The following is a 22,424-nucleotide window of genomic DNA, read 5'->3' as shown; positions in this document are numbered from 1 at the left end:
TCACACAAGAATGAGCAGCTCTCCTTTCAAGGAGGGGCCAGGGCTGTATATGGAGCAGAGCCCTACAGCCATGCCTCCTTGTTCCTGAGCTTTTGCTGCTAGGGGGCCTGGCTTTATCTTGCAGAAACCCACTACTGTTCTTCGCAAGTGTCTTCTGGCTTCCCTTATTTCTCATCTCAATTTCTCTTCTCTGATTTAAATACAGTGCAGTGTGGTTAGGTATATCAGAGTCCTTTGCCCACTGCAGCGTTCTGGACAATTTTCATGGCATATTGTGGAATTACATATTCCCACCCTGGGGAATTGTGGGAGCAGGTTTCAAACACCCATCATCCCTTTCACAGTCTCTGAAAAGTCATCTGGTGCCCATGCTCTTCCCAAACTGCTTTCTAGCAGCATGGGTGAGGGCCAGAGGTGCACAGGAAAGCAGATCCTGTTAAAATGGCAAGGCCATGACTACCTGCAAAGATGCTGAGAAAAGGAAGAATAAGAGCAACACCTGGCGCTCCAGGACATTGGGCATCTGCAGCACACTGTGCCTTCCATCTAGCAACGAGGGCCAGGGGAAGAAGAAGCCCTGTTCCCCCAGATGAAAAGCTGACAGGCAACTTTAGAGAAGCTCAAGAGGAGCAATTATTATTCCACAAGTTGGTTGGCAGTATTCTGATGGACACAAACTAGGGAATATTTTCAAATTTCCATACTCATACCATAAACTTTAAGGGCTCGTCTGTAAACTCTAAAACATAACATACTATACAGCTGTACTCAGGATCTGAAATACTATTTGTCACCCTCTTATCAAAAAAATGGAGTCTTTAAAATGGGCTACGTCTGTGCGAAAGCAAGTAACACCAAAGGCATGTACATTCCAAAGCAATAATTCTGTGTATTGCTTTTATGCAAAGCTTCCATCATGCAGTTTAAATGACCATTCATAAGCAAAAACCAAAATAGAGAAACCCCAAAGCCTTCTAGCTTGTCAATAAATATTGGAACAAGCCTGAATGAAAGGCAAAAATGCTGCTGTGGTGTAGAAACCTGCTTTTTCATTTATCATGATCAATTCATTTTGGAGAAGGACAGCACTGAGACCCTGAGAATCTCAAGAGAAAAGGGCACACCCCTCAATGTTTGGGACATTTAAAGCAATACTGGACAAATAACTTAGATGTACAATATGCCCAAGCTGACAAGGATTTCATAAATCTTTTACACCTCTAGATGCTAAGGTGCTCATCTTAACTGCAGTGACATAAAACCAGCTTAAGTGACATCAGAATCAGGCCCATTGATTACCACACTAATCTGGAGTCACATGGAGAAAGAAATAGCTGGAAAATTGCTTTGTGTGTCATAAGAGGAAATGCTGCACCCTCTCTGCACTGGAACTAGTCTGTTTCCATGGTTTGGGAGAGGAATGGGATGCTTCCTTGTGGCTATAGAGGGGCTATTTGGGGTCAAGTGCAGGCCAGAGACAAACAGAGAGACAGGGCTAATGCATCTCTAAAAATGTGCACCCACCAGCCATTTCCCACCTGCAGAGGAAGGTACATTGCGGCTATGGGGCTTTTTCTGCCTTGGGACTGACATTGACATCCTGAAGAGGCTCCCCCCCCTCCCACAAGAGATTTCCAGTATATACCCCAATTTCTCAGACTGGAGGGAGGATTTGCCTCATCCTGAAAGGAAGGGGAAAAAATCAGCAAAAATATTGTTAAAAGAGACATTTATTTTTCTGGTGTGAAAAGTCTTATGAAAATAGATGAGAATTCCACAATGGATTGCAATGAAACCTAGCATAGTAGGCATTACATTTACAGCTCAGTTTGGGGTGTGTATGCGGGAAGAGTGGTGATACTCTCCAAAGCACTATCTACAGGCCAAGCTGTACCTAGTTGAGATGCCAGAATGAAAGGCCGCTCACAACAGATTCTGCAAATGTTCGGAATATGGTTATGTATGCTCTGCTGACTCCTTGGGTTTGACTTCCCTTCAGTAGAGTTCTGATGCATCATTCGGCAGGACAAATAAAGGCACAGACCCAATAGGAATATGCCTGAGACCCTGCCTCCCAGAGGCCTGGGGTGGCATTAGAATCATAGTTTTCATTTAAAAAAAAATTAAGTTTCTAACCGTCGTAGTTGTGGAAGAGAGCTTGAAAAGGTGACACAAGGGTAACCCAAGCAGTGTTGGCTACTTAAGCCTCCAGCAGAGGAGAAGCAGCAGCCACAAGAGCCAGAAAGGAATTGTTTGATCCACACCCACCACCTGAACAGACCTGGTCTTCACTAATCTGCAGGTGGTGTCTGGCTGGTTGTAGGATTTGCATGCTTTGCTGGGATTGGCTCCCCCTTGTTGCGGCTCAGATGCATTCTAGGGCACTCCCTGCTGGCCTTTTCATACACACACAAAAGTGGGAAGTACTTGGGGGGTCGGGGAGGGAAGTGAGCAAAAAAAGTGGCAAGCAGACTTTCTCCAAAATTTCTTCCACTTGTAGCATCAAATGGAGTATTGATTAAACCAAACTGTGCAGATCTGTGATCCTCTTCTTTCCTTCCTTATAGGAGTTGGTAGTAGTGAAATAGTTACAAAGGATGACATTTAAATCATCATCAGGCATGTGAGCTAAAACCAAATAGAAATGAATGGTGCAGGTCACCCAACTCAGAGCCACTGTGTCAGGCTCTCTACAGATTCAGGCATGAATTACTGCACTGGGTACAGTTGTTTCATGTTTTCAAGATTTTTTTCTTATAACCATAAGAGCTAAAGCCTTGCTTTTAAAAATAAAACAAGGGTGAGATTCTGAAGAGTAATATTCTTGAGAACCAGGAGCCGCAGAGTGTCATTTAAAGTGTGGGGTGGCCAATGGGTTTGCCCCCCAACTTTCCCTCCACCTGCACCCTGACACTTCTGGCCCATGAGCCCCTACAGCCACCCCCTCCAAATCTGAGTCAGTAGTGTTGCAACCTGGTGCTCCGGGTTACAGTACCACTCACGTTTGGCCTGGCCAAAGTGGTTGGGCCATGACCCAGGTCAACCGCTCTGGCTCCCTGGCCTATGTTGAGAACAGCCTAAAAAACCCAACCAACCAACCAACAAGGGGTGCCTGGTCACTGACCCATCTCAGTTCAAGCACTGACTACATACGGTAATACTATGTGGAAGGATACTGCATAATAAGACTCAGCAATTATTAGTGAAACACTGTATGAATATAATTCTGGGAGTAGCTGGAGCACTTTGTTCTATGCTTCAGAGGCATTAAAAAAGTGCTTAGATTAAGCATTGTGGGCAGGGAATGTCTTCTACTTTATGGATGCATAACGCCCAGCACAATGAAGCCCTGATTCTGACTGAGGCTTCTAGTACTACCATAATAAACATAAACTAATGAAATAAAATAATAAGAATGCAAATATTTTATCATAATTAGATGGGGATTGTTAAATTGCTGTTAATAAGTTATGACAAAATGGAGCCTTTTTCCTTTAAAAACTCATTCGTGAACCAATCCTGACTTCTGAGAATATATTTTGCTGTTTGTATTTGACCATTAGACCATTTGATCCTGCCGATATTTATGCAAGTGATACTTATGCAGGTGACAAAGCTAGTCTTGTGCATGTACATATGTGTTTGCAGAAAAGGACCCTAATTTGAATGAACAATTTTTATCCTATGAGATGTTCACAAACTAATCACTTTGACTATCTGCTGTGCTAACTATGGTTTGTGTTTGGTCATTTAAAGTCACATGCTACTATGCCTGCCCTCTGATTGCATGATTAAATCTAGAGAGTAATAAATCCCAAAGAATAAATAATGAGTGAACATTCATATTTAAAACATCATGACCAATGTATGAATGTGACTATGGGTACTTGTACAGAGAACAGCCACTTGCTAAACAAGAATCTATTCATGTAAATGCTCGCAAAGTGTATAAAAAGGGACATGATTATGCCGGTAACAAAAAGAGTCTTCCTGGCCATTTGTCATAATAGCTATTTGTACAGTATTCTACCAGCTCTGCTACATAGTATTCTTCAGTGCAACAGAAAACACTCATTAACATTTCCTATGAGAAATCTGAACCTGTGAGGATATTATATTCTCAGGACATTATCACAAATTGAATCCCTTCATCCAAAATAAACTAACTATATGTTTTCTGGACTACAATACAGCAATTGAGGAAAAAAAGTCAAATGGCTTAATCAATAACTTTTTAATTTTAGGACTCAGCTTTCCTTTTCTACTCCAGACCTCTCCCCTTTCTGCTCTAGACCTCTCCCCCCTGGCATCAGTGATGACAGATAAGGGATGTTTTAAGGGTGAAACTCCTCAGAGTTGCAACCCAGTTGGAAAATATTATTTCATTTGGGAAATCTCACCTCAGCTGGAAAATTCTCAGTGGTTCCAATCAGTTATTGCACCAGGTGAAACAAACTTCTGGTCCAATAGCACATCTTAAGAGCACACTTTGCATCAGACACACAAACAGTGGTTGGGGCTGAGGAAAGGGGTTTACAGTATTCCATTCAAGGTCTGCCCAGACTCTCTCAAATTCTTCCTGCAGTCCCAGAGTGGCTGGATCGTTCTACTAAAGTGTTTGTGCTAGAATGATCAGCTATTCATAATGACAGCACCTGAGCTTGGAAGCAAGTTTCTGAAGAGGGACAGAGGGGGGTAGGAAGTAGGAGGGCCATGGGTCTGCTCCTGTCTCTAAGCTGGCCAGCGGATGGAGAACATTTCTCACCCAGTTCAGTAGGGGAGCACCAGGAGGTATTGTGCTCCTAGGGGGCAGCACAACACAGGCTGTGGCTTAATGCTGGCTGTGTCAAGGTAGCACAAATAGTTTTCTATATTTAATTATTTGTATTGTGCACTTTATGTAGTAAGGCCCCACTCCAGTAAAGAACTTGAGCATTGGAAGAATTTACCAAATGTCATGGTGGATTCTTCATCACTGACAATTTTTAAATAAAGATTGGATGTTGTTCTAAAAGATATTCTCCAGGAATTATTTTGGGGAAGTTCTGTGGCCTGTATTATACAAGAGTCAGACTAGATCAGTGTTTCTCAAGGAACAGTCTGTGGACTAGTGCTGGTCCTGGAGATCGCTCCAGCACAGTTTAGGAAGGCAGTAAGCCAGTACCTAGTATCAAAAAGATTGAGCGACACTGGACTAGATGATCACAATGATCCCATCTGGCCCTGGAATCTATGAATGTACTTCAGTGCTTTTCTGAATTGCCGAGACCACAAGCTGGGCACCTGCAGACCCTTCCCTAAATCTAAGTAAAGCAAACAAACTTGAAAAATAAAGAGACATGGCATAGTATTGGCATGTCACAATATTCTTTAACATTACACAGAAAGATGCAATACTTTGTACTAAGTATCAAAATACTTGGAGGCAAGTACTAAGAACAATACTGAAATACTGTACACTAAGAACAAAACCGTTTATTCTACCTTATCAAACAAGAGCTACATTCCCACCTAGTGAACTGAGAATGAAATCAGCTCACCCCGCTTTTTGGGGACTTCAGTGACATATGATCAGTTCATCTTTCACTCTTCATGAGTTCAGTCAGGTAGTGGTACTTTAACATCCTGTCTTCTGTTTTTCACCATCCTTTCCATACTCCCACTGTACTGTGCCCCAACAGCCCTCTCCTTATTGATGCCTCATTTTATCATGACTTGTAGGCCTCCGTTCACCTTTACCTTTCATGCCAGCAAGTCTAATTTTCTAATGCACAGGGGAGGTTGCCCACTCCTCCCTGCTTTAATTAAGGCCCTTTATTTAAACAAAAAAAACCAAAACAAACAAAAAAATACCCAGCATGTTTTGCTGCTTTGGGCCTGCAGAAATGTACACACACTTTGGAAGGCATTTTGTTGCTATTGAAAATGTGTAATTAGCAAATGAGAGCTAGGAATGCACCTTTTTTTTCTCCTGGCTGGCTGGCCCACCCCCTTGGAGCTTTGCCTTGGGTGTGTAACAGAGATGGTCACTCAGGCATGAAAAACTGAGGCTTAATTAATTAGATTGGAGGTGTAAAATGGTGTTCTTGATGTGGATAAGGCACATTCCACATACACACACACCCCCATAAAGAATGTGACATTTTTGTGGAAGTATTGAAGAATGTGTCCATGAGCCAAACAGATCAGACTCCATTAAATGGGTACAGCAGGGAACCTCTGGTCTAGTATCTCAGACCGATTTCTCCCCCCACCTTCCTGCCACGCCCAATCTACCCCAAACACATTCATTTAATTAACTCTAATGCTGTATCTGATTCCAGAACAATTCTATTTACTGTTTATATTTCATGTAATTTATACATAAATAGACTGCGAGGTGGAGTTATGAATAGTTTGAAACAGGTTTTCCATGTCCAGATCAAGCTGCCATAGTAAACAAACATTTTTCATTTCTGACAAACTTAAGGTCCTTCCCCCCACCCCACCCTTTCTTTTCAGCCTTGAAAAATGTTGTTAAAAATCCCAAATTACCCAGGGAAGTTGATCGGGTTTCAATAAAATAGTGACTTCATTGTTAGTAACTCCTTATTTCAACCTTCTCATGAATTGGCTCATTTTTACATTATAAGCATTACATACAAAATAAAAATATATGGCTTAAAAATTCTGTTTAATGATATTATAAAAATAAATGTAAAGGCATTTTGGGCCCTCTCTCATTTCCTTATAAAGCACACTTTGCCTCTATTTTAAACATACTGGCGTTATAGCAGAGAAGTCAGTCTCTGAAATGCCTCCTGCTCTTTTTTACCCATAGGTACAGGACAACAGTGGATTCTCAACTCTCTTTATCCTTTAGTAACACAGAATTGACAATTTTTGTGAGCAGCCGGTCTCTAAGAGACAACACACATGTACCTTCATAAGTGTTTTCCTCCATAAACCCACTGGTTCTTTTCTTTGTGGTTTCCAAGATCTGTATCTTTTAAAGCTGCCTGGAGCAACCCATCACATTGTATGGTCCACAAGGTCAACACACTTGCTTTAGTGTTAGAAAAGGATTGTGTTACTCTGAGTGTCTGATGCAAAGCCTACTGAAGTCAATGAGAGTCTTTCCATGGACTTTGGTTCAGCCCAACATTCAGGCAGCATGCTCATCTCCCTCACTTTATTAGGGAATGCAGGTCAGGCAATTAAATCTATTCTCTTCTCTAGGATGGTAGATACCACTGCTTTTGAAGTTACTTGAATTTTAGGGAACTATTCCACATTTAACTAAGAGCGTCAGTTAGTAAATAATCAGACACCATCCCATAATAAATCCCAGTTGTTTAACATACACAGCAGAGCCCTTTGGTAGGACTGGTAAAATTCTTCTTCAATTTCTTAATCACTTAGCTAAAATCATAACCCAGAGCTGGACAGGCGCTAGTAGTCATGAAAGTGAAAGTCAGACCTTTCCTTCTCTTTAATAGCTACTGTCTGCATGGACATCATATTACAGTCTGTCGAACACTCTGGGTGAAATCCTGTCTCTATTGAATTTAATGGGAATTTTGCAATGGACTTCAATAGAGCCAGGATTTCACCCTCTGTTTACAGTTGACACTAATCACTAAAGGAAGTAGACAATATAAACATTCCAACTTTAAAAGATTTTATTTTGGAAAACTACATATGGTTAGCTGTTTTGAAGCCTTGGCTCATTATCAGAGTGGCCAAATTGGATAAGCCTGTAATAAGTTGTTACATGTTATGACTAACTTGCTAGAATAAAGAATTGTTCAGATCAAGTAAAGGTCAATAAAAAAACTTTCCTCCCCCTCCATTCCTTTTGGCAGCCTGTTTTATCACTAACAGTGGGTGAACCCATAAAAGGGTTGAAGGCTTAAGGTTTGATTTTCAGAGGTGCTGAATACTTCTGAATGTCAGGTTTCTAGTGTAGATAATGTGCATATAAGCTTACAGGATGGTTATCTAAACTACCTCCATTTCTTGGTTTTGAAGCTTGAGCTGGAAAATTTGCAAGCACTCATAAGGTTTCTTGTTTCTGGTTGTGCTGGAAAAATATCACCAGGCTAGACTTTATTGTGGTATTTTGGCATTTTATTTTCAGTCATAGGCAGAACCAGGATGACCAGATGTTTGCAAAAAATGAGAAAAGAAGAAGAAAGAATGTAAGCATAACACTTTCAAACTTCAGAAGAGGTTTGGTTTGGTTCGGTTCGGTTCAAGCTGGGAGAAAGGAGCTAGTTTGCATTTGTATTATCCAAAGTGGTTTGCCCTATCGTAGCTCTGAACCAAAAGCCACCCCAAGATTGCCAGCATACTACTTAGATGCATGATGATGAGCAGAAAGCTGTGTGTAATGTATGTGTTATGTACCTTCAGTACTAGCTTCCATTTGGCAAGTGCATTTACGATAATCTCTCTCTAGTCATAGGTCACCTACCTTGTAATATGTTACCAGCGAATGCCCATCAGTATCAGCAGCTGCAATCCTTTGTAATAAATAATAATTTTCTACAACACTGCTTGCCAAGAGGAGGAGTACCTTGCAGGAGATTTGTAATTTAAAGATTCTCATTTTAAAATCCATTTTTGATTGACACCTGACCCCTGGTAAAAGTAACCTCTCTTATTCTGGATAATAGATGGATATGAGTGTAGGCACAAACAAGCCAAAGAACCAGTATACATAACAAATTGGAGTAGAAGGAGATGCGTATGCTTTCAATAGAAATCCATGTTGACTTTACAGTGTCTGTCGTTTATAGCATGTGCCATAATTACTCCATCTTAGAGCTGAATTGATGGTGAAAATCCAGAAACAGTTTCTGTGGCCATATAAGGTGAGATTTTGATTCTAGTGAATATGTTCCAAGAGGGAGATGTTAAATATAAAAATTAAATTTCCATTCCCAACCTGTTCTCTGAGGCAGGTTCAGCAAAAAAAGAAAAAAAAAAAAAAGGCTCTGTGGTCCAGCCAACATTTTTGCTGAATAGCTGGGACAGAAGTGAAAGCCATATGCCAGATACTATTAAATGAGAAAGGTATATAAAACAGATATCTCAAACCTTTCACAGTAGAAACATACATTTTTGCTGAAAGGAAGCATTAGTAATGCTATTTAATGATTGAATTGCTGAGATGTTATGCTGGGATATTGTTCTAAATGGTTGATATTTTAAGGAGCTACTGCTGAAAATATCCATTGACCCCATGAGATTCTGCAGATAGACAAGACCACCACTTTTAGGAGAAACCAGGAGCCTTCTACAGATAATTGGATGTAAAACACTATTTCTAGTATGATAACATCAGAGATAGAGACCCCATCACAAGCCAAACCAAACAAAAACACCTTGGAATTTGGAAATAGAAAGTTCTCGGCCTGGGGTCTCTATTTCAACTTCTCTCAAAAGACAACAAAAACATATTGACAGCCTGACAGATTATTTCAGACACTGCTCAGAGGTGCCCATCCCTAAATCACTGTTGAGAAAAGAATTATAAAAACAATACAATACGACAGAAAGTGGGTTTACCACCTGCAACATACAAGATGAACCATCAGCACAGCCTGACTCTGTACAGGTCCATCTCTGGAAAGGATATCTTTATATGCTCTTGTTTATTGTCATCATGAATTGCCAGAAGGTAGAACTATTAATGTGTCTGCCTTTGTGGACTACATTTTCCAGCCTGCATTCCTTTCCTGATTCTTAGAGAATGTTTGGATGGAATCACTAAGAGCCAACTTGTGCCCTTACACTGGGGGAAGAGAGGAGTCCATTCCCCTTGCCCACAGAAGTATATCCTTGAGCCCTAATGACAGAGTCAGCAGCATGGGTTTCTTTAGAAGCTCCTTCCTTCCCCTCAGTGACAGGATCTCCTTGTCCCCCAGATATTTTTATATGTAAATCTGGAACAGGTTAGTATTCACCCTGAACAGTTTCCCTAGGAAGCCTGAAAAGGTTGTATGGCAGGCTCACTGCCCTGAGCCACTCTCTCCATCAATTTTTCGGCAGGCCCTTAAAGTTTCCTTATGCCGCAAGAGTCTTTCAAAATAAAATTACCTCAGACACAAAACCTTGATAGCAAAAGTCCTTCTTCCCTGTGTTCTTCTCATGGGGACGGCAGGTTCTGGCCCTCTTCTGCAACCTGAGGAAAAGAACTCTGGGTCATCACTCACCCTCCACTGGCAAACTGTCCCCCTTTAATCCACCCCCAGCGAGAACAGGTTGCTTTTAGTGCTTTTTCCAACCCAAGGTTTTTATATTGATTGGATGACTGATTGGGAGAGAAGCGGAGCCTTGCCCCATCCTACACAACAAGCTCCTTGCTCCTGGCCCTTAAAGAAATAGTTCTCTCTCCTTCCTGAGACTCAGTGGTCCCTTGGGACCACTTCCTCTCTCCCCACATGTACCCCTGCTATCCCCAGGGTTTTTATTCGATGGCATCTACTTGAAATGGGGTAGCCTAGACTCTGTTCCTCCCTCCCAGGCTCTTTCCTCTTTTCCATTTGGTCTATCCTGTTACATGTTGCTATGCTCCATTATAGACCCAAAACAGTCCCAAAAGAAAATCAAACTTGTGAGAGATGCAGTAATGCATCAATTTTAACTCATAGCTCTGAAATGCAGTTAAGTAACTTTGGATCTGATTATTTGGGGAACAAAGTTAACAATGACAATACTAAACTCATTTTTAAAACACTTATATGTTCACGCACAAAACGCTGTTGAGAAATATTACTCTGTTTTTCCTATTACAGGACAGTTCTGAATTTTGGAAGTTCTATGCTGCAATGTAACCAGAAAAGAAATGCAGTTTCCCCTGAAAACACAAGACATGAGTAATCTGATCAGAGCATTAGAGATAACATGATACCATTTTAAAACAAAACAAAAATTGCTGTAAAAATGAATATTTTACAAGCTTTTAATAAAGTGTAGAACTACGTAATCTATTCATTTGTATATATTCTAATACAAAAGGCTTTCTCAGCACAATGCATGTAAATTTGAGGAAATGTAGATTTAAATAAAATTAGAAATACATTATTCTTACTAACTTAACCTGAAAGTCTTCATTTAAAGTTACTTAATCATGCCGAGAAAGTATGTAATAAAATGACCTCTATTAGAGATCATAAATAGCAATCAAATCTGTACAAAATAATGATTAAATCAGATAAGTTTGAGTACATTCACAATTCAATGCTTCTACTGTGTTTTATTTCTAAGAGTGTAGAGTATATATTGATTTATGAGGCAAAGCTGGGCCAACTAGTATAGGGGAATTTAAGTAAATCTAAGAATACCAATTAAGAAGAGCTCTGTGTAGCTCAAAAGCTTGTGTCTCTCACCAACAAAAGTTGAAACAATAAAAGTTATTACCTCACCCACCTCGTCTCTCTAAGTCTAGAGGAATACTAACTTGGGATAGCTTACCTCTTATTCCAGACCCCTCCTGTGCATATCATACCAATTTAGACCTACTTGAGACTCATTTAGACATATTTACCTAGACTTATCTAGACAAACCACCTAGTAATATGTGACTTACATATTGCCTCTGAATTTGTGCCACAGAGAATAAATCAGTATATCTCACAATCTGAGGGGGTGTAGAAGACAGAAGTATAGAAAGAAAAGTAACTAACTGGAGGGTGTAAAAAAATTGTACATTAAAATAGCCTCCAATCTCCTTTAACTTACATCTTTTACAGGCTCATCGGAATGTAAGATACACCAAAGAAGACAGTTGTCTTTCACAGCAGTAGAGGTTCAAATAAGTCTATGGAGCCTCACTGATTCCAGTGTTGCAAAGTTAGCTCTAACTAGACCATGTAACCATAGGCACCAACTCCATGGTGCTCTGCACTCACCGGCAGCCAATATGCCCTCCCCACCGCCTCACCTCACCTCTGCCTCCTCCACTGAGTGCACTGCGTCTCTGCTTCTCCTCCCAGTGCTTGCCGCTGTAAAACAGCTGTTTCGTGGCGTAACAAGCTCCGGGAGGGAGGGGGGAGAAGCGGGAACATGGCACACTCGGGGAAGAGGCGGGGCAGGGGTGGAGTTGGGCGGGGTTGAGCACCCACTGGTGCCAGCAGAAGTCGGCGCCTATGCATGTAACCAACTGTGTCCCAGAGCTTTAGGGCATATTAATAACTTTAAACCCTAGTCATGTATCTAAGGCCATGTCTACACTATAAATTTACATTGGTATACCAATGTCACTCAGGGGTATGAAAAATCCACACCCCGAGCGACACAATTATACTGACCTAACCCCCCGATGTACACAGTGCTATGTCAACAAAAGGGCTTCTCTGATTGACATAGCTACTTCCTCTTGCAGAGGTGGATTAACTACGCTGACATCTTTTTAAGTGTAGATCTGCCCTAACTATGGTTAATGTAGACCTGTTTCAAAAGTAGGTATTAACATGTACTAGGGAACTTGTGGCGTGTGCCAGCAGGGTCCATATGGGCCAGTTAGTGTGAGTCACACTAGTGTGGACTAAGAATTCAGTGCAGTATGTATGCATACTGTTGTGCTAGCCTATAAAGTGCTGCTAAATGGTGTGATGGTACAGATTTAGCTTAAAAAGTACTGTAATATAGTTTTATAATTTCAGAATATAAATAAAACTGTGTCGTGTATTTTTACTGATTTATCTCAAAGTCCTTTTGAAATAAATATAGCAATTTTATTTTTTCAAAAATTGAGGAAGAAGTCTTATCAATCACATTCATATTTGGTACCTGCTGAAAATTTCTGTATCTGAAAATATCAGATTCTTCACATTCTATAAAGTCCATTTCTAAAATAGATTGCAAGTTTCTTGGGGGCAGAGACTGTTATGCTATATTTAAACAGCACAACATACACTATTAGTCCTCAAAAAAAAGCACACATGAGAAGCAGAGTTAGAAACTAGCCCAGCAGAAAACGTTGGGCCTGCTAAGACCCTATAATGGATTTCAGTGAAAGAGCCTATTGGGGGGCTCCTACCTCTTTAAATAGAGGATTTTTTTTAATAGGCCAGAAAAAGAAAAATGAGACTCAGCCAGGAAAAAATGCAATCAATTGTCTGAAGAATAATAATTTGAACAATATATATTGTAATGAACCTGCTTGCTCAATACTGGTCACTATGTAACTTCCAGTGCAACATCCAGCCAGCAGAGGGCTCCATAATCCCTTCAGCCCTGAAAAGAGAGGGTCAGAGGGGACCTGGCTCAGGAGAGAGCTAGAGGCTATGCACCAGCAATAGCAGCAGAGAGAAAGCCAGGCTGACAGTGGTAGCTTCGATAGGTAGATACTCAAACAACCTGCAAACAAGGGGGCCATGTAGACAGGTTCAAACAAAATGGAAGAAAGGACTGAACTCTGTCAAGGGATCTGAAGACCAGGGCATGTTACCTCTGGGAGAGGAACATGCTGAGAGTAGACTGAGTATCCTTGGAACAAGGCTAGAGAAGTCCATCACAGTCTATGGCTGTGCTGAACAAGTCTCTTTGGGATTCCAACATATAAATATGTTGTGAAGGATGGAAGTCTATTTCCCATTCATGATACTGGGAAAATTTTCTACTGAAAGAGAGTCTGCTTCAGTGTTCTGTATGCACCAGTTCCAGAGTTTCACTGCCTCGGCACAAAGGGAAGGTGATCTTGCTCCTCCCTGGTGGCTTATGTAAAACATACATGAAATGTCTGTCAATTTTTATATGCTTGCCTCTGATAAGCAGTAGGAAATGTGAGCAGGTGTTCCAGACTGCTCTGAGCTTGAGTAAGTTGATATGCAAGATGGATTCAAAAGGGGACCATTTGCCTTGAATGGCATGGGTGTCCAGGTGAACTCCCCATCCCAGTAGGGATGCGTCACTATTAACAATAGCAGTGACAGAGTGAAGGGAACACCTGCGCAAATGTTGTGAGGACATGTTCAACAGTGAGGAGACTATCAAGGGCATCGATAGAAGTGTGTTTAAACAATGTCTGCTTGGAATGTATACCATTCTGTGGAACACCTTAAGGCAAAGCATGTGGAATCTTGCATTACAAAGGTGTCCGCAGACATGTGCCCCAGTAGTTGAAGACAGTTTCTGGCTGAGGGCTGGCCTGAATTGTCAAGGTCAATTTGGCTAAGGTATTGAACCTGTGCGATGGGAGGAAGGCTTTGGCTTCTACTGCATCTAGCTAGGCTCCTAGAATTGCAGATATTGTACTGGGGTTAGAGTGAACTTTTGGACATTTAGTTGTAGTCCCACCTGTAGGAAGAGATCTATAGTCTCGTGTGGCTCTTGAGGCATTGAAGGAAAGAGTTTTCAGCAGGCAACCATCTAGATATGGGAATATCATAATTTCTTGTTTGTGAAGGTGCACCACTACCACAGAAAGGACCTTCAAGAACACTCTGGATGTGGATGATAGACTTAATGGGACCACCTGGTATTGATAGTGTCCATAACCCACAGTGAATCTTAGAAATCTCCTGTGGGTGGATTGTGATATGAAAGCAAGCATCTTTATCTGTAGGTCAAAGACCAAGAATCAGTCCCCCTGGTCCAGAGATGGGATTATTGCTGCCAAAAGTAAACATCTTGAAGTGTCATATTTGCACAAATCTGTTGAGTGACCTTCGATCTACAGTGGGTCTCCAACCGCTATTCTTTTTAGGTATCAGGAAGTATTTGGAATAGAAGCCCTTCTCTCTGTTTTGGGTGGAAACTGGTCCTATAGCACCTAGTTTCAAAAGATAGTTTGTTTCCTGATGTAAAAGGTGCTTGTAAGAAAGGTCCCTGAAGAGGGATAGAGAAGGAGGGAGGTTAAGTGGATTGAATATCCCGTGGAGATGATCTCCAATACCCACTTGTCTGTGTTATATGCAGTTTTTTGTCAAAAGAGTAAAGCAGTTGATGAATGGATGGACATGTTCAGATTGTTTCAGCAAATAAAAGTGGAGGTGGTTAACTCGTGGCCTCAATCAACACATCAAAATTGGTGTTTAGATGTCAATGGCTGTGGGGAAGCGGGTCTCCGTTTTGGTAGTCTTTGTCTTTTCCTTTGGGGTTCATAATGCCTCTGGGAAGAAGGAAATTGAGTAGGCTGGGATCTCTGCGCCATCTGGGATTTATATCTCCTTTCTTATGTACGTGTGTAAATACCCAGGGAATGCAACATGGCTGCAGAGGGATTTGTCTGTCCTTTCTGCAAATAAATTTGGATCCCTCAAATCAGAGGTCTTTCAATGTGGATTGTACCTCCTTTGGAAAGCCAGAAAGGTGAAGCCCTGAAACTCTCAGCATAAACACTGCTGTTGAGATGGTGCGAGCAGCTGTATCAGCAGCGTCTAGAGAGGTCTGCAACAATGTCCTCACGAAAAGCTGACACTTCGCAACGAAACTGTTCTCTTTGATTAGTTGGGAGATGTTCAACAAAGGGTTTAACTTAGAGTAGTTGGTATAATTATATTTTGCCATAAGGGTTTGGCAATTAGTGATCCTAAATTGTAGGGTCGCTGATTAATATGATTTTCACCCAAATAAATCCAGTTGTTTCTGGTCTGTGTCATATGGTGTCGATTTAACGTGGTGCTATCTGCCACATTCATTTATAGCGTCAATGACAAGGGAATTCGGGGATGGGTGAAAAATAAAAAGTCCACAGCCTTAGAGGGAGCATAATTTTTGTGTCTGCTCTATTGCATGTGGAAGGTATTATGACTGGCATGTACCATGTAGTTTTTGCTTGGTCAAATACAGCCTTGTTGACAGGGAGCACAATGTGAGCTGATGAAGTATGTAAGATGTCTAGTAGTTTGTATTGTGACACCCTCACTTCTTCAGATGGAATCTGTAGTGAATATGCAACTCTTAATGACATCTCCGAACTGTTTGAAGTTGTCTGCTAGGGTTGGTGGGTAAGGCATAACGGCTTCATCAGGAGAGGATGACAAGATATTGGTCAAAGGAGTAGCCTCCTTGTCTAGCCTCTATTCTTGTTCCTCGAAGTTTCCTCTTAAGGATCAGCCGAACAAAAGTGTCTTCCTCTATCTTTTTGGGTGACAATAGATGTCCTCGAGAATAGGTGCCTATAGGCCGCCCATGAATCCCAGTATAGCTACTGAGGTGGTGTAAGGATTGGGGGGCACCAAAGGGTGTTCATACTAACTGGGTGGGCCACGTCTCCCCTGGTGGTAAACTGGGATTGTAGTGGTTTCTGGGTGGCTAGTTCTCTGATATTATAAAGGGGAGTTTTCCTCCCACAAATAATTAATATAAGTCTTCCTCCTCTCCTTCATTGTTGCTTGACAGAGATAGAGCAGTGATGGATGCTGGGAGAGATGACCTGAGTACTACACATAAGTCAAGGGACTGAGATGTGGCCAGTACCAATTGTGTCAGTGCCGAGTAGAGGAGAGTCAGGCATCTACAAGACTAGTAAGTTTTTAGAGCAATAAAATTCTTGCAGTTCTGGGATAGCGGTCAGTAGTACTGAGGCAAGCTGAGTGGGTGCAGTTCATGTGGGAAGAGTCAACGGTACCCGGAGTCTTCTGCACTCCAGTGAATGGACACTCTATCTGTTTACTTCTGCTTGGTACAGACTCTTTAGAGGTCTCAGTCGGTGCTGCTTTAGAGGAGCTAGATCACGCTCTGCTTTCCCCAGTGGTACTGATCTTCCCAAGCCTGTGCCCTTAAGGTCTTTAGGCTTACTGGTGGTACTACAGGTACAGGATCCTGCAGCCTCATAGGTACCTGGTTGTAGATCAGTCAGTACCAAGATTGTCAACCTTGCTGGGGACCTCTTTTTCTTGGTTGATTCCCTACTCAGGTGATTCGTAGCCAGCTTTTTTGAGAGGAATCCAAATATTTCCTCTTTGAAGTCACTGGAGAATGTTGAGCAGAGGATGTTGATGGAATCAGCCTTGTTGGGGACCGCTGGGACTGGTCTGAGTGAACTTTCCATCATGAGGAGTCTTAATTTTAGTTCAGTTTTTCCTTGCCCTTGATTTTTTATTTTTAGGCCAAAAATGCACTTTTGAAGCACATGACTCTCTGAGGCAGCGAATGCCTGTCGCTGACTGGAATTGCTTCTCATCAGGAGAGAGAGAGCGCGAGCAAGCACATTGAAATTCGGGGGAGACAGGCATTTCAGGGTTCACTTCCTGAGAGGGAAGAAACAAAGAACTAACTAAAGAGAGGGAGTTATCTATTCTAGTAACAAATTAAAGAAAAAAAATTTTTATTTTTATTTTTAGAAACGAACAGGAGCATTAACACTGACTAATGGAAACTCTATGAACCGTGCTATTAACTGAGAAACAAAGTAAGATATAGATAAGGAACTCTGAACTCAGACTCTGCTAAGGCTCCATCTCAGGCCAAAGGTGGTTCACCCACACATATAGCACTATATAGAACCGAGGCAGAGCATGAGATGGGGAGACCGCAAATGCAGGCCAAATAGACACTGCTACCTAAAATCTCCAATCTGAGACACAGGGATGCAAATACACCTACAGTGGAGCGCCCATAGGGACACTATTTGAAGAAGAATTAAGAATACCAGAATCAGGCCGTGAGTCACTTGAAGCTGCGACTTATTCTATAAGAAAAGGAGTACTTGTGGCACTTTAGAGACTAACCAATTTATTTGAGCATAAGCTTCCGTGAGCTACAGCTCACTTCATCGGATGCATAAAGTGGAAAATGCAGTGAGGATGTTTTATACACACAGACCATGAAAAAATGGGTGTTTATCACTTCAAAAGGTTTTCTCTCTCCCCACCCCACTCTCCTGCTGGTAACAGCTTATCTAAAGTGATCACTCTCCTTACAATGTGTATGATAATCAAGGTGGGCCATTTCCAGCACAAATCCAGGGTTTAACAAGAATGTCTGAGGAACTGTGGGGGGGAGGGGGCGGTAGGAAAAAACAAGGGGAAATAGGCTTGAATAGAGACTGGGATTGGTTCAGTCATTATGCAAGGTAACCTATTTCCCCTTGTTTTTTCCTACCGCCCCCTCCCCCCCACAGTTCCTCAGACGTTCTTGTTAAACCCTGGATTTGTGCTGGAAATGGCCCACCTTGATTATCATACACATTGTAAGGAGAGTGATCACTTTAGATAAGCTGTTACCAGCAGGAGAGTGGGGTGGGGAGAGAGAAAACCTTTTGAAGTGATAAACACCCATTTTCTCATGGTCTGTGTGTATAAAACATCCTCACTGCATTTTCCACTTTATGCATCCGATGAAGTGAGCTGTAGCTCACGAAAGCTTATGCTCAAATAAATTGGTTAGTCTCTAAGGTGCCACAAGTACTCCTTTTCTTTTTGCGAATACAGACTAACACGGCTGCTACTCTGAAACCTGTCATTATTCTATAAGCAGTTCCATTTATCCCAAAATCAGATTGACTTTTTTTTTTGTACCATATAACTCTGAATGCTCTTATCTGATTCTTTGTACACTATTGCTCTTGGATCACTTTATTGCTCTTCCTCCTTCCCAGGCATCTGCAATGGGGTTAGTGGTGGAATAAGACGAACAAGGGTGGCATAATCAGGCCCCAAACAATTTACTATAGGGAAGAATTCTCCATTAGCATGGAGTAGACAAAGTGAGCTAATATGGTACATTTTTCCATCTCCAATTTCTATGACAGGGATGGGAGGTGAAAGCCAGGTGGGTGGGCCAACACACTTTTAATACAGTAGTTTGCCACCATCTCTGTTCTAGAAATTTGTACCAATTATTTTATCATTAGCATAACATGGTACATCACAGACTGCACAGTAAATATCAAAAACATCCTTTTTAATGTTGCAATGTGAGTTTGTTTTTAATCTTGTGTAAAATTCCTGATGAATGGAGGCAAGATTTGAAGCAAGAATTAGTTGTCTTATGCATATTGTGAACCACAGTAGGCCTTTTTCTTAAGGCTTATATTAATGTCAATACAAGTTGTAAGGGATTACCCATAGGATACTCTGGAAAATAAGATGTCACATTTCAATGAATTTAACCTGAGGCAGAAATTTTTAAGAGCATAGTCTAAATATTAAATATATTTGTCTGCTCCCTTGCAGAGGCTGCTGCTTATTGTTTAAGAAATATTTCAACTTAAAAATTAAAAACTGTGAAAATTTTGGCATGTGCCAAAAGAATTTTAGAATTTTGACATAAACTGTGATCTAATTAAACAATAAGACCTGACAAAACAGTCACCACTGTCTGTTAATGACCTCCTGGGGCAGTGAAACATACCAAAGCAAAGCAGAACAGACTGCGAAGGTCAGCAGCATCACAGACTAAAAAGCCTTAAAAAAAAAAAAAAAAGTGTTGTCATTCTGATGGCTCTTTTTTAACTTTATGCTTTGTCTTTTATCCTTTTTTCCAGTGAAATGATCATATAGAAATGCAGTAAAGCAGTTGAACCAGATTAGTTGCCAGTGCAAGAAAAGGTAAAATACAATTTCATGGACTGGATAAATAGACCCAGTCTTGCAGGCACACTACATGGCAAATCTCATTAAACACAATTATCGTTCTCATATAGGACAACAAAGGACAGAGGCATTTTGGGGATAAAAAGAGTGATCGAGAGAGATGGTAAAAGGCATTTATATTACCCCAGTCATGTACATTACTCTACAAATATGAATATCTACTTTCCATAACACCTACAACCCTGAAATCTTCTATTACACTCCTCTCAGGATGCTCAAACGTTTTCATAATGTGGACATCTTAATACAAGGTTGTCTTGTGGACACTTTCCCTCCCATCCCCGGTAATATGGACGACTTCCCATTTGTGGGTGCATAATATCCCTGTGGGAGCTACAGTAATTTCTTACATGGAAAATTAATGTTGGGAACCCATTTAATGTATTTCTTTCTTTTAATGCAATTCAGCAACTAGAAGCAAGGAGTAGCCAGCTCCCAATGATCAGTCAGATCTTAGAAGTGGCCCTTCTTTTGCTCTTTGATGGTGCTTTGAACACTGTTTGAAAATACCTCCCATAAACCATACTTGGAAGAAAGTCAGCAAAGAAATCTATAAATCTAGCTTCTTTAGACAAGCAAAATATTGCAAGTATACCAAAAACTAAGTGTCAAAGGGAGAGAAGGGGCAATACTTTTCCTTCCAGAGAATTGTACTGAGGCTTTTTTCAATTTGTACTTGGAATCAATATTATAAAAGTTTATACATATACATACACACACACATAAATAAAAATAAACATTGCATATGGCTGACAGCACTGTACTATCCAGGCAGTGCAGAACCTCTCAAAATCCTTTTATGTAGTTTATTCTCTTTAAAGATTTACTCCTGTTAATACCGGAAAAATAATTCCAGCATGTTATTTTTAAAAATAATTTAGCTTATAATTGAGAATATCAGACAGTATATGATTTGCATAGAATTAGCTGATTCACGTGCTTTGTCCTTATAACAACGACTCACTCACCCACCTCATCCTCTAAAATACTGATTTATTTTTAAGCAGCTAACATTATCCTACATGCCGACTTCCACTGGGATTTCTGAATGGTGAGCCTATTTACTCCCAATGCTGGGACTCACACTATGAACTTCTTCAAAGAACAGAACTAGAAAAGGGATAGGTTTTGTTTTTTTCAAGCACAACATCAAGGATATAAGATAGCATTTAATTCTCATGATATGATGGACAAATCCTGGGGGGGGGGGGAATCTATTAGAATGATGGATGGTATACATTTTAATATAAAACATGAGCAGTGGTGAAATTGTCCTGGAGTGACTTTGAAATTGTACAGTCTCTTTGTCCAAATTTACTGCTATGGCTTCTAGTCAAAAGGTTTGCCAATGAACGGAATCAAAGTAATCAGATTTTTACACTAAAAGAACTAGTAAAATCTCAGTTCAGAGCTACAATTTCTTAATGAAGTACCAGTACCTGTAAATGAATTACATTTTTTGCCTTAAGTCTCCACTGTGCCTTAAGCACAGTGGCTGTTTATCCTTCAGCATTGACCAGATAATCTAAAAGTATGAACCATTTTCCGGAATACACATGAAGCAGGTCCAATTTTTTAAAAGTTCTCTGTAGAACGCAGTTCATTATAATTTTTCTGGTGAAAGGAATTTTTCCATAAATATTCCAATATATCCAAATCAAAACATAGCTTTGGTTCCTGGAGCAAACTTATCCTGGTCAACAACTGGAGCTTTTATTATTAATCCAAATACACATATATGTTAAGCAATGTTATGATGTTTTGATAGTAAGAGGCAGACTGGCAGGTGGTCAGTCAGTGGTGGAACAGAGAACGGAGAACAAAGTTTGTCTGACTTGATCCCACTAGAGTAAATTAACCCAGTGAAAACTGAAATTACAGGTTGAAATTCCAGGCCAAACACAGCCCAAGTTCTTGCCAGCTTCTGCTAGTAGTAACCAGGGCACAAGGCTCACCTGGCTGGTGTGTGAATGGGTACCAGTACAATCCAAAAAGTATGTCTTGCAAGCCAAGGAGGGAGCCTAGTCAGAGCAAATGAGGAATGCATTGATTTAGTAGCCTCTGCCAATGAAGCACTTACAAAGTTCCAACCACAAATTAAATTAATTTCCTTCCAGCATCAGAAAACACCAAACAAAGGCAAAGACAATCCCCTTGGGATGCAATGGGCCACAATGATAGAGGAAAATCTAATCTATTCCTCCCAGAACCAGCTTTGGTGAATTTGGCTCTCCATCTGTAAATCACCCCTTCATACCTTTATTAAGTATTTTAGTGCCAATGATTTATAACAACGAAAATTTGTTTGGGACTCATGCAATAGCTTAGTGCATTTTGTGTGTGAAACAACAGTTTCAGCCTTCACCCTAAATATTCTAGGCCAAATTCTTCCCTCAATCACACATGCTCAGTTTCACTATAGGCAATAGAGTTACAGGACTATAAATTTATGTCAGAAGCTGGTTTTCTGGGTCTCAGTGCCTTGTAAATATATTTGGTACATACAAAAGAGGGGCATCCATATATCCTAACATTTATTGCATTATTATGGTAAGCACACCACCACATTTTGGAGCCTTGTTAGAGTTTAACACATGCCAGTATTTGAGGAGTTAACATTACTTCAAACAAGGAAGAAAAAGATGAACGGTATTCTTTATTCTTTTTGGTTTGGGCAAAGTTCTAGCAAATAGTGACATTATTAAATGACCAAATAATAATAAAAAGCTTTCTTAGACTATAAACCATTAATTTTTAGTATTTTGTAAACTTAAATAACCAGACTTTAAAAAAAAAATCCAATTATTGATAATTACCTGGGACATTTCAACTCAGAGTGTAGATTCTCTGTCCAAGTTACAAACGGCTATAAACTTGGATTTATAATGGAAATGC

The 22,424-nt window shown here is 40.6% G+C and overlaps 2 long non-coding RNA genes across 2 annotated transcripts in view; one reads left to right on the top strand and one right to left on the bottom strand.

Annotated features, from left to right (window-relative positions):
* Window positions 1-1,545: 1,545 nt before the first annotated feature.
* LOC122466803 overlaps window positions 1,546-22,424 on the bottom strand; it is a 45,701-nt gene continuing 24,822 nt past the window's right edge. Inside the window, exons 2-3 of the long non-coding RNA XR_006292633.1 lie at window positions 10,084-10,168; window positions 1,546-1,682 (exon numbers count right to left, since the gene is read on the bottom strand). This is a non-coding gene — a long non-coding RNA (uncharacterized LOC122466803). The remainder of the gene's footprint in view (window positions 1,683-10,083; window positions 10,169-22,424) is intronic.
* On the top strand, window positions 7,998-11,085 carry LOC122466804. Its single transcript, XR_006292634.1, has 2 exons — window positions 7,998-8,855; window positions 10,782-11,085. It is a non-coding gene; the product is annotated as an uncharacterized LOC122466804 (long non-coding RNA).

The sequence above is a fragment of the Chelonia mydas genome, chromosome 8 (genome assembly GCF_015237465.2).
Source record: "Chelonia mydas isolate rCheMyd1 chromosome 8, rCheMyd1.pri.v2, whole genome shotgun sequence".
NCBI classification, from domain to species: Eukaryota; Metazoa; Chordata; order Testudines; family Cheloniidae; genus Chelonia; species Chelonia mydas.
This window is presented reverse-complemented; position numbering and strand designations above follow the sequence as displayed.